General features: G+C 41.3%; 1 protein-coding gene and 1 long non-coding RNA gene across 6 annotated transcripts in view; one reads left to right on the top strand and one right to left on the bottom strand.

Moving 5' to 3' along the window:
• The window catches only part of PCED1B (PC-esterase domain containing 1B), a 39,951-nt gene extending 29,465 nt beyond the window's left edge, over nucleotides 1-10,486 (bottom strand). For both annotated transcript variants that reach the window (XM_059185562.1, XM_059185560.1), the window contains exons 1-2: nucleotides 10,395-10,486; nucleotides 9,413-9,483 (exon numbers count right to left, since the gene is read on the bottom strand). The gene's annotated coding sequence lies outside the window, so the exon portion shown is untranslated. The remainder of the gene's footprint in view (nucleotides 1-9,412; nucleotides 9,484-10,394) is intronic.
• Nucleotides 1-12,050, top strand: part of LOC131838842 (uncharacterized) — a 65,099-nt gene that overhangs the window by 21,547 nt on the left and 31,502 nt on the right. The window lies entirely within an intron of this gene.

Below are 12,050 nucleotides of genomic sequence, written 5' to 3' on the forward strand. Positions count from 1 at the left end.
TTAAAGTCAGATAGCGTTAGATCTCTGAATTTGTTCTTTTTAAAAAATATTAACTGGGCTACTTTGGGTGTTTTTCCTCTCCATATAAACCTTAGAATCAATTTGTCAATATAAAAAAAAATAGCTGGTGGAGAATTTTATTAGTATAGAGTTGAATCAGCTGATCAAATTGGAAAGAAGTATTTTGACAATATTGAGACTTCTTATGCATGGAATACCGCTCCGTTTATTTAGGTCTTTGATTTTTTCATCAGAGTTTTATAGTTTTCATCATATAGATCCTGTACATCTGTTTTTAAAATTTATAATTGGGTTTTTCTTTTCGTTGCTAATATAAATGGCATTTTTTTTTTTAAATGGCATTGTGTTTTAAATTTCAAACTCCACCTGTCCATTGCTTGGATATAGAAAGCAATTACTTTAGTGTATTCACTTGTATCTTGCAACTTGCTATCATCACTTGCTATAACCACAGGATTTTTTTTTTTGCTCTTGTTGTGATACTTTGGGATTTCCCACAGAAAGAGTCATGTTATTTGTAAGCAAAGACAGGTTATTTCTTCCTTCCCAGTCTGTATACCTTTCATTTCCTTTATAAAAAAAATCTTACTGTATTACTTAGGACTTCCGGTACATTATTGAAAGGAGTGGTGAGATGGGACATCCTTGCCTTATTTCTGATCTTAGGGAGAAAGCATCAAATTTCCAGTAAGTAGGATGTTAGGTGCAGATATTTTGTAGTTATTTACTTACTTATTTATTTACTTAAATTCCAGTATAATCCACACACAGTATTATATTAGTTTCAGATGTACAATGTAGTGATTCAACAATTCTATACATTACTCAGTGCTCATCATGGTCAGGGTACTCTTAATCCCCTTCACCTATTTCCCCCATCCTCCCTTCCAGCCCCACCTCTGGTAAGGTAACCATCTGTTTGTCTTTTATAGTTAAGAGTCTGTTTTTTGATTTGTCTCTCTTTTCTTTGTTCATTTGTTTTGTTTCTTAAATAGCACATGTGAGTGAAATTGTATGGTATTTGTCTTTCTCTGACTGACTTATTTCATTTCACAAAGTACCCTCTAGATCCATCCATGTTGTTGCAAATGGCAAATTTCATTCTTTTTAATGGCCAATATTCCATTATTTATATATATATACACACACACACACACACACACACATATATATGTATATATAAATAATATTTATCACATCTTCTTTATCCATTCATCTATCAAGGGACATTTAGTCTGCATCTATAATCTGGCTATCATAAATAATGTTGCAATAAACATAGGGTGCATGTATCTTTTCAAATTAGTGCATTTGTATTCTTTGGGTAAATATCCAGTAGTGGAATTACTGAATCGTGTGGCAGTTCCATTTTTAACTTTTTGAGGAACCTCCATACTGTTTTCCAGAGTGGCCGCACCAGTTTGTGTTCCCACCTCTGTGTGGGAAGATTCCTTTTTCTCCACATCCTTACCAACACTTGTTTCTTGTGGTTTTGATTCGTTTTGATTCTGACAAGTGTGAGGTGATATATCATTGTAGTTGTGATTTGCATTTCCGTGATGAGTGGTGATGTTGAGCATCTTTTTGTATGTTTTGTATATATTCTTTATCAAGTTGAGGAAGTTCACTATTTACCTCTATTCCTAGTTTGTTAAGTTTGTTTGTTTTATACCATGAATTGGTGTTGGATTATTTTCAAATGTTTTTCTACATTTATTGATAGGATTATAAGATTTCTTTTTATTGGCTGTTGATGTGATGAATTACATTAATTGGCTTTCAAATGTTGAACCTGCCTCACATACCTGGAATAAAACCCATTTTGAATGGTGCGTAATTCATTCTACATGTTGTTAAATTTGATTTGTTAATATTCTGTTGAGGCATTTTACGTCTATGTTAATGAGGGACATAGGTCTGTAGTTTTCCTTCCTTGAATATTTTTGTCTGGTTTTGCTATTAGAATAACAATGAACTCCTAGAATGAGTTAGGAGGTATTTCCTCAGCTTCTATTTTTGGAAGAGGTTGTAGAGAACTGATATCATTTCTTTCTTAAATGTCTAATAAAATTCACCAGTGAACCCATGCAGGCCTGGTACTTTCTGTTTTGAAAAATTATTAGTTACTGATTCAATTTCTTTAATAGATATAAGTTACTCAGATTGTCTATTTCTTCTTGGTATGAGTTCTCATACATTATGGTTTTCAAAGAAATGGTCTCTTTCACCTGAATTATTATATTTGTGCACACACTTATTCCTAATTTTCCTTTACTATTCTTTTAAAATCCGTGGGATCTGTAGCGATGGCCCAACTTCCTTCATTTCTGATATTAGTCATTGGTGTCTTCTCTCAATTTTTTTGTATATTTGCATATTTTAATATGTAACCACATATTCTATTACAGGTGAGGGCAGATATGCTTCCCTATGGCCAGTTTTATCCATTTAGTAAACTATCAATTCATGTACTTTGCTTGTTCTTCTATTTTATCTCAGACTTATGATATATTAAATGTTAACCTTTTATTCTGTCATACATGCTGTAAATGTTTTTATCCTAGTTTATTGTTTTCCTTTTTAAAAAAGATTTAATTAATTAATTTATTTGAGAGAGAGAAAAGAGCACAAGCACGGTGAGGGGCAGAGGGAGAAGCAGACTCCCCAGTGAGGAGGAACCCTGATGCAGGGCTCAGTCGGGTGCTTAACCGATTGAGCCACCTAGGCAACCCCCAGTTTGTTATTTCCCATTTAATTTTGTGTTCATATTTTTTCATACATAAGCTTTACATAAAGTCTTTTATTTTTTTGACTATTTCTTCCTTTGTTATTCTGCTAAACAATACCTCACATTTGCTGATAATGTACTATGTGTCAGGCATTTTATGAAGTGATTTACATGTCTTATTTAAGTTCAACTTCAAATAGTCCTTGTGGTAAGTACAATTATCACCATTTTATGAATGAGAAAACTGAGGCACAAAGAGGTGAGCATCTTGTTTCAGGTGAGCAGAGTCAGGGTTTGAAGACAGGTACTCTAATGACAGAAACTTAGTCCCTGCCCTCTACTGAGTCCCAGTAAAGTGCTCCCACTTAAAGATGGTATGGTTTACCTATATTTTTTTATGGTTTGCATATTTTTTAAAAAGGACACTTATAAATACTCTATTTCAAAAGTGGCAAGGTTTTCAAATTTCATAATAGAGCTGTATGTCATAGCCCTCACAAATTTGAAAGAATTTATTTTATTTTTAAAAATACTTATTTATTTATTTGAGAGAGAGAGAGAGAGAGAGAGTGTGTGGAAATATCGGGAGAAGAGCAGAGGGAGAGAACCTCAAGCATGGGGTCTGCCATGCAGCTCCATCTCACAACCCTGAGATCACAGCTCCGAACCAAAACCAGGAGTCTGACACTTAACCAACTGAACCATCCCAGTGCCCTTGAAAGAATTTATTTATTTGGAATCAGAATTGATACATTTCCTAGTTTGACGGATCTTGTGGAAAACCGGTGTATTAGAATATTGGAAGGTATGGGAAGAATTGTTAAGGAGAGGAAGGAAGCTAAGCAATTTTTTTTAAGGCAATTATTACCTATAGGACAAAAGCAAATGGCAAGAAAATTTAATAATAATCATTGTGCACTCAATATTAAGTTATGAATGCTATTTGCATGGGTGTAATAAAGTGAAAAATAAATATTTAAATACACACACATAAAATCGAATGGAAGGTGAGGAAGTGAAGAGTAGAAGACATGGCGCAGATGACTCTGGTGGACACAGGTAGGATTTTCTTAGATCTTCCTGACTTGCCCCGTGTCTGATACTAAACAGGACTGGGCTGCTCTGAACAATATTGTGTCCGACTCTCACTGCAGCACATTACTTAACAAGAACTACACCTTCTAGAGTATAATGCCCACCCCTTCTCTATCTACCATCAGGTAGTTTTTTGGGATTTGCTACCTCTCAACGAATTTAGACAGGCAATCAGGGAGGAATCCGAGGATTCTGATCAGAGAGGAAGAAAGGACGGTAGAGCGAAAGGGAACAGCTTACAGCCATCAATCATTAGACAGAATTGAAATGTAAACATAATGAATATTATGTTTCTCATGACCCTCCTTTTCTCCCTGGAGACAGCTCCAACTTTTAAAAATATTCCTAAAGGCTAACCTCCACAAGACTCAAGCAGGTTTCTTTTTCTCTCATACAAGAACACATTTCTTCATTTAACGAGTTAAATATATAATGCTAATAAATAATTCACAGTACTCAAAATGAAAACAGGAAGTTTAAATGGAAGGGCAACACAGAATAAATGGCCAGTGTTATTTCTGAAGAGAACAATTTCATTCACCATCTCCTTTTGCCACATCGCACCTCTCCCTGCCTCATTAAACCCCGGCCATATATTGCTGATTTCCCTTCGAAGGAATGTCTGTTCTTTAAATACCATATGGAACTCCTACCAGTGTGCCCTTCCTTCTTGGCAGGTCATCTGAGAATATTAACTAAAGTACTTTGTTCCATGGTTCCCAGAAGAGCAGGAGAACGTAAGATTCAGAGAACCTTCATTGTCGAAACAGTCTGAGCAGTCTGCCAAAAATGACCGACTCTTTTTGCTCTGAAGAAGTTTCTCTTGTGTTCACCATCAACAGATAACAAAGGGACATTTATGGGTCTGAGCTTGTTCTCATGCTTGTAAGGAGACCCAACTCGGAGATGAGGCAGGCGGTGGGAAGCAGATTTGTTTCAAGGGCATAGGAGAAAGGCTATGAAGGCTGCTGGCCGCCAAGAGCAAGCAGTCAGTACTGCAGGGAGGTCTTAAGGCAGCATGGCCAGACGTCCACCCCGCCGCCCCACCAAACACAGCAAAAGCAACTCAGTATCCCAGCGCGTGATGCCCATTCAATGACAGGTAGGCAGGACATTGGAATTCTGATGGTTAGTAAGTTCAAGAGCAACACAAGGCCCCAGACCCAGAGAAACTGAGGAATGAAATGGGTTAAAAGCAACAAGTCTGGAAAACAAGTGCAGTTATCACAATTAGGTCCTCAATGGGAGACAATGAAATAAACCAGTGAAATGCGGTCAGCAAACAAGATTAGAATCTTGGAGACTATCTGGTTGCCTCCTACGATTTACAGGACTAGAGCAGTGTGCTGATCCTCAGACCAAAATTGATGTCGGGGTGAAAATACAATGCTAACTTCCCAGAGAAATATGATGTAGGCGAGTCAGGACTAAGTGTGCGGAAGTGTCTTTGTCTCTAAAAGAGACGAGAGGAAATGCTTGTAGTTTATACAAGTCATTCACAATTTTTAACCTTTTTGTGTTGGAGTTGGGCCAGTGTTCCAGATCTTGCCTTCTAGCTATCATGGGAATCTGGGTGTGTGAAGGCAGTAATTTGAATTATGGAGGCAATCAAGGGGAGGGGACAAAGTAACCAACCAAATGGTGAGTGGAGTGGAGGAGGATGGAAGAATGACACGCAAGGGACAGCTGGGTGGCTTAGTCTTTAAGCGTCTGCCTTCTGCTCAGGTTGTGGTCCCTGGGGGTCCTGGGATGGAGCCCTGCTTCTGTCTCCCTGCTTGGTGGGGGGGAGCCTGCTTCTTCTTCCTCCACCCACTCCCCCTGCTTGTATTCCCTTTCTCGCTATGTGTCTCTGTCAAATAAATAAATAAAATCTTAAAAAAAAAAATCACGAAAATTCATGAAGTGTTTCATATTGGGGGAAAAAAAAAAAGAATCACCTCCAGGGAAGTATTGCAGAGAATGGTTCCCTGGTGTTAAAAGATAAACTGAGGTATATTCAAAATTTTAAGAGTTTATTTGAGCAAAAAATCTGCCCTAGGGGGCCGTGCCAAAGCATAAACAGGGGATCCCCACCAACCGGAGTTCCCAGAGAGACTTACCTTATAGAGAAAAAGTAGAGGCAAAGCAAGGATGTCATTGATTGGCGCTTGCTTAAAGCCTACTGGACTGCTTGCAATTGGCTATCCTTAGGTTTCCATTTTGTAATCCGGGCTTAGATTTTGGTTTGCTCACAGAGGTTGCCATGGCGTTAGAGCTATTTCAACTTAATGGCCTCCTACTTTGGCTAATTTCACAGGGGTTTCTGGATTGGCTTGGACAACTGAATGGACAGTGATGCCAGTACAGCATGGGGATATTCTGTTGCTTGGATACAACACCTGACTCCACTTTTTACTTCCTGTGCCAGCTTGAGTCAATTACTTAGCATCTCTGAGTCTTTATCTGTAAAAGCAAGATTTCTACTCACAGAGATGTTGTCAGGACTCAGAAAGAGTCTGTACCACTGACCTGGCCACCTGTATTGAGTGTGTCTAATTGCCAAGCCCAGAACTTGAAGTACTCTCAGGGTCTGGGGGAGACCTACAAAAACAACGAACACACACGGAAGGGGGAGAAGCACTGAAATATCATGGCATGGGAAGTGTCCAAGGAGCCCAGAATCATGCACTCTCTTGGAGATGTGGGGAAAGAGGGATGGGCATTTGAACTAGGGTTGAGTGAATATGGTTTCACCAAAATGCATTTCCCCATGGAACACATCAGAATTATGCAACATATGCAGAAAGATGCACATTTCCCCTTGGACACAATCTCTGTGAGCCTCAGTTTCTCCAGTTCAGGATAATGATAGTACCCATCTCTGGGAGTGGTTGTGAGGACTGAGTAAAATAATGCATGAAAAATGCTCAGCACAGGACCTGGTCACAGCAAGTACTCCGTCAATGTTAACTATTTGTATTAACATTACTATAGAGACCCTGGGAGTCTGTGTGGCCTCAATGTCCTATCAAGGTCAGAGCTAGTTAGTAGTAGAACCTAGACTAGGATCCATAAAAGTAGAGCTCTGGACTCATCTAATTCTAATTCTTCTACAGAAGATTCTTTTTTTTTTTTTAATAAAGATTTTATTTATTTATTTGACAGACAGAGATCACAAGTAGGCAGAGAGACAGGCAGAGAGAAAAGGGGAAGCAGGCTCCCCGCTGAGCAGAGAGGCTGATGCAGGGCTCGATCCCAGAACCCTGGGATCATGACCTGAGCTGAAAATAGAGGCTTTAACCCACTGAGCCACCCAGCTGCCCCTCTACAGAAGATTCTTAAGAGAGTATTGGAGCCTTTGGTATAAGGTGGGGACTCCAGTAACTTTTCCCGAGGGGAAGTCTTGATGTGAACATTTAATATTTCAATGAGTTCGTAGCTAAAAGCATTACCCACTTTGACAGGTAATTGGTCTGCAGTATTTATAGATTCCCTTTTGCTTACTGGACATCTTCAGGTTTTATTCCAGGCTGCATATTTCTCTTATTTCAGCCTCCAAACACCCTGCTCTCTGCAACCTATTTCATATGGCCTTTCATACCAAAGGGAAACGAAAGCAGGAAGAATAGGTCTTCTTATAGTCAACATCCATTTACCATTACGAAAGCAGGAAGAATAGGTCTTCTTATAGTCGACATCCATTTACCATCCATGGCAGTTTAGAAGCTATTTGCGGCACAATGGAAAGAGGAAAGATGATAAAGCATAGCCTGCATCTTGAAGATAGTTAACCAGTTGGTTTAAGTAAAGCAAATCGATAGGCAAGGAGAAAACAGTATTTCTAGAACAAGGTATAGATGCTCCGCAGTGATTTGGGGGTAGAGTGGAAGTAGTTACACAGAGGAGACAACGTAAATTGATGTTCTGTCAGTCAGGAGCTAATGAGGAAGTATGGAGAAGGAACAATCATCCCTTCAGCAAGTGCCAGGTGCTCCAAATAGCATCTGGAAGGTTCTGAGTCAGCTGTGGAAAATGACAATTGATATGGCCTGGCAAACAGAAGGGCAGGTAGGGGTTCTCATTAGAATCACCTGGAACTAGGAACAAACAAAGTAGAAAACCACTTGCACCCCCGAGAAATCCTGAGGTTGCCCTGAGGCTGGGAGGGGTTGCCCTGAGGCTTGGAGCCCAGGCATCCCGCTTTGGGAGAGCTCCTGTGATTCTAACATGCACCCAGGGCTGAATACCGTGGCCTTAGGGCAAAGATTAGATGATGCAGATTTCTAAGTCTTGTGTGGAGAGCTGCAGGCCTGGGGGTGAATATTTCTTCTGGGTTGTAATGAAAATGTGGCTTCCTCCACTTTGCCTGGGATAAGAGTAAAAGTATTCAATTTACTTGGAATTATCATTCACTGAATGCCTTGGGCTGTGAGCAGTGCTAGTTTGTGGGAGGAAGCTCGACCTGAGGATTTGGGGCAAGTGACCCTCTGAGATCTGGTAGATTGCTGAATGGTAATGCTGGGGTGTGGAATCTGGGAGGAACCTGGGGATTTTAAGCAAAAACTCAGTGTCTCTGAAGGTGGGTTTAATGAAATATGTGGAATCATGAAGCTGTCAGGAGATTAAGAGGGGAAACAAATCTGAAAACAGACAGCAAAGGGCTGTGAGGCCAGCTAGGTCCTTTGGATGAAAGTGGCTTAAATTCAGCCTCAGCTTCCTCCTTTGTAAATGGGCATATTCTTAGTAGCCCCTGTCCCTGTTTGCTGTGAGGATAAAATGGGAGAAAAGGCATAAAGCACAGAGCACCATGCCTATCGCACAGACAGGAACAAGCATTAGTTAATACTACTGTCGTTTCAAAAAGAAAAAGGTTCTGTACCAATGAGTCATGTGTCCCAGACTCAGGATTTATGTGGTTGCAGGGAAGGAAGGTTTCCCTTGGAAATTGGTATAGACTTAAAGGTTTCTTTTAGTCCAAAGGGAGTTGAGAGAAAGAATTTTCACCCTTAGCCTGCCTGCAGGGAGCTGGAAGGAAGAAAGGGAGTCAGAGTGAAGGTGTGGAGGCCAGAGGCTCAGCGTTCAGGGCCAGAAAAAGTGGGTGAGAAGAAACAGAACTGGGATGAGATCTGCACCCATTTCAGAAACTGAGACCCAGAAAATGGGGCCAAATGGCACGGAGCTGTCACCTATGAACCAACCTGAACCACAGAAAAGGGCGGGCTTGGATGGACAGCTTGAAAGATAATTCCATTGCTGCTTTTTGGATGATAATTCCAACTCAAGATTACATGAACCTAACGCATAGGAAAATATTTTCTAAATAACAAAGGAGCGTGTGGATACAGTCTTATCATAGTTTTTCCATGGGGAGTTTATAACTAGAGAGTCCCTCAAATGATACTGAACTAGTCTGTGCACTTCAAGCAGGTTTCCGAGCACACTGCCTTGATCTTGAAGCGGGTACGTGCGTTGGGAGGATAGTGGGGAGGGACCAAGACAAGTGGCACAGGGGACTGGAGAAGCCAACCCCAGAGCTCTGTTCTGTGGCTCCCAGACCCAGAGGAGCAGAGACTTATGCTGAGAGCTTACCAAACACTTCAGGAGTTCTGTCTGGAAATTTCAAGGACACCCATCAGGCTAGTTGAAGTGAAAATGCCAAGCTGGAGGGAAACAAAAGATAGGATTTAAAAGTACTGCTCCTCAGTAGTTTGCTGAAATGAAGACAATCTATGAGATGGCGCTATAGCACTCAGAACAGACGGCTGAGCAGATGCTGCGCTGTGTTGGCATTTAATGTTATGGCCGGAGAAAGCCACTGGTTAGCCCTGAATGGTGTTTAAGGACCTGTAAATTACTGAAGATCGAAGAAATAAATGTGTATTCAAGGCTATGCATCTATTAAGTGGACTTTAAAGAAGAGTATTTTTATTATGAGAAAAATGATAACCATTTATTTAAGCAAGATTATGGGCTCTTTTTCTTTTTTCTTTTCCGAACCCGACACTACCTTCCGGATGGGCAGGTTGTTCATGGCACAGGAGTGCACACTGGAATTGGTTTTGAAGTCACTCTGCTCTCTGTTCACTAACCCTGTGCCCTGGCGTGGGGCTGCGTCTGCCCAGGAGGAATGCCTTTTTCCAGTTCACAAAAGGCACCCCACCGAGCGGTGGCGGTCCTCTCAAGGTCTGAAAACACAACACCTCTCTTCTGCTTAGATGGCTTCTTAAAGCCACTTCCAGATGCAGGTAGGAAACAAATGATGGGGCGATAAGGCGAAAGGAAACAGAAGATAAACATGATCAAAATATAAGGTATAAGAAGTGAAAAAGCCCTGTGAGGTGAATCATGAGGAGCTGTAGGAGGTCTGAAGCCCGGGGGGCGGCGTCCCCCTGTACACTTGTGGCGTGCGGAAAGGCAGAGAGAAAGTTCACAGTGAGCCCATCAATGGCAGAAAGGGAAACAGGGCAAAATGCGACGTGGGGCGGAGGGTGCATTTCGCAGGAAGAAGCAACAAGAGTCTGGCATCTAAATCCTGCAATTGCCTAACTCGCGCTGGAAGAAGTTCACTTACCAGCAACAAGCCCATTTGTAGGCAGAACATGTAAAATAAATATGTTTCCAACAGTCTCTGGACCTCACTTTCACCCAGACCCCAGTGGTGCTCCGCCCAGCCCGCCACTGCCGGGGAGTCACGTGGCCCCTGCTCACGGTCCAGATCTCCACGTGGAGGAGGAGTTTCCACACCACTGCTCACAGCTGCAAGGCGCCCCCTTCTGACTGCTACCTGTTCACGTGCACGTTCAAAAAAGAAAGTCCTTTACCCGGAAAAGTCCTTTGCACTGTAAACTACCTATGAAACTGCTCAAGTTCCTTTCAATTTCTCAAGAAAGCAGAATTTGCACATTAAAAACAGATCACAACACCTAGCACTGAATTTTGCAGAAATCCATCAGACTACTTCAAAGGATGTTTGCCCCAGGGCTCAGGTGTAGCTCAGGCTTCTCCACAGATAGGAAGACATGGGGCCAGTCCCCCTTCCTGGACTCTTGTCCCTGTCAGGCTTGCGTGTGGCACATCACGGAGCCCTGTGAGCTCTGGGTGAGGAATGTATTACATGACCTGCTTCCCTTGGGATTGGCCTTCAATTATTTATTCATCTAATATTAAATAGCCCCTCAACTGTGTTAGATGCTGGGAATACCAAGATCACTACCACCTCTGAAGTCCTTAGTAAGGTGAGACAGACGCGTAATAAATGCCACAGTAGGTCTCGGTGCTGTGACAGATGTATGTCTGGGAAGCAGAGGGGACACCAAGGAGGAGGAGGGGGTGTCCCAGGCAGAGGAAACTGTGGGAATAAAGCAGCCATGGTCAAAGAACCCATGCAGTCAGGAAGAAGAGGGCAGATCACGTGGCTAGTTAAAGTGCTATACTTGGAGCAGGTGGGATGAAGGACAGGTCCAAGTAGAGTATGTGGCAGAACCGGGCTTGGCTGGCGCATCTAAGAAGATACCAATGGAAGTTTAAGAGTCTTTATAAGACTTGACCTCCAGACAATGTCTATAGTTCCCAGATATGCATTCAACGAATTTAATGTTTGAGAGAAATTCCAGAATGCTTGAAGCTGGGAGCTGCCTCACAGATGAGATGCTTGGGCAACTACTCCCCTATCACCGCTGGTCCATGGAGCTAAATTCATGAGCACGTTTAATCTCTGTCTTCACTATGAGAAAAATGGGTTTAACAGCACTGATGCATTTACTGTTTGGTGCTGGGTTTAACTGTTTAAGCCTGTTATGGAGTGAAGATTAAAAATGCATGTCTTACTCTATGTTGCTGCCTACAGTTAAACTGGAGTGAAAATTCCCTTGGAGTAAGGATGGAGAATTTTCATGAGCACCAGATCATTTCACCAGCCTGTGATTTCTAGTTTCTTGACACCACATTTCCTCTAAATTACATTATCATCTCTCTCGGTGTTCTCTCTCACTCGCTTTTGTTTTCTTTAGTGATGTCTCTGTACCTCAGCCTTCTCATCTGTGCAAAGGGGATAACAATAGTGCCTACTGCAGAGCATTGTGAAAGCTAAATGAAAAAAAAAAATCCAGGTAAATTTCTTAGCACATGTTTATTTTATAACTGTTAAATAGCATCATTATTGTCCATGCTTATTGTAGAAAATCTGAAAAAGACACAAGAATAAAAGAGAAAACTATAATGATCTAAA

Source organism: Mustela lutreola, chromosome 8 (genome assembly GCF_030435805.1).
Source record: "Mustela lutreola isolate mMusLut2 chromosome 8, mMusLut2.pri, whole genome shotgun sequence".
Classification (NCBI taxonomy): Eukaryota; Metazoa; Chordata; class Mammalia; order Carnivora; family Mustelidae; genus Mustela; species Mustela lutreola.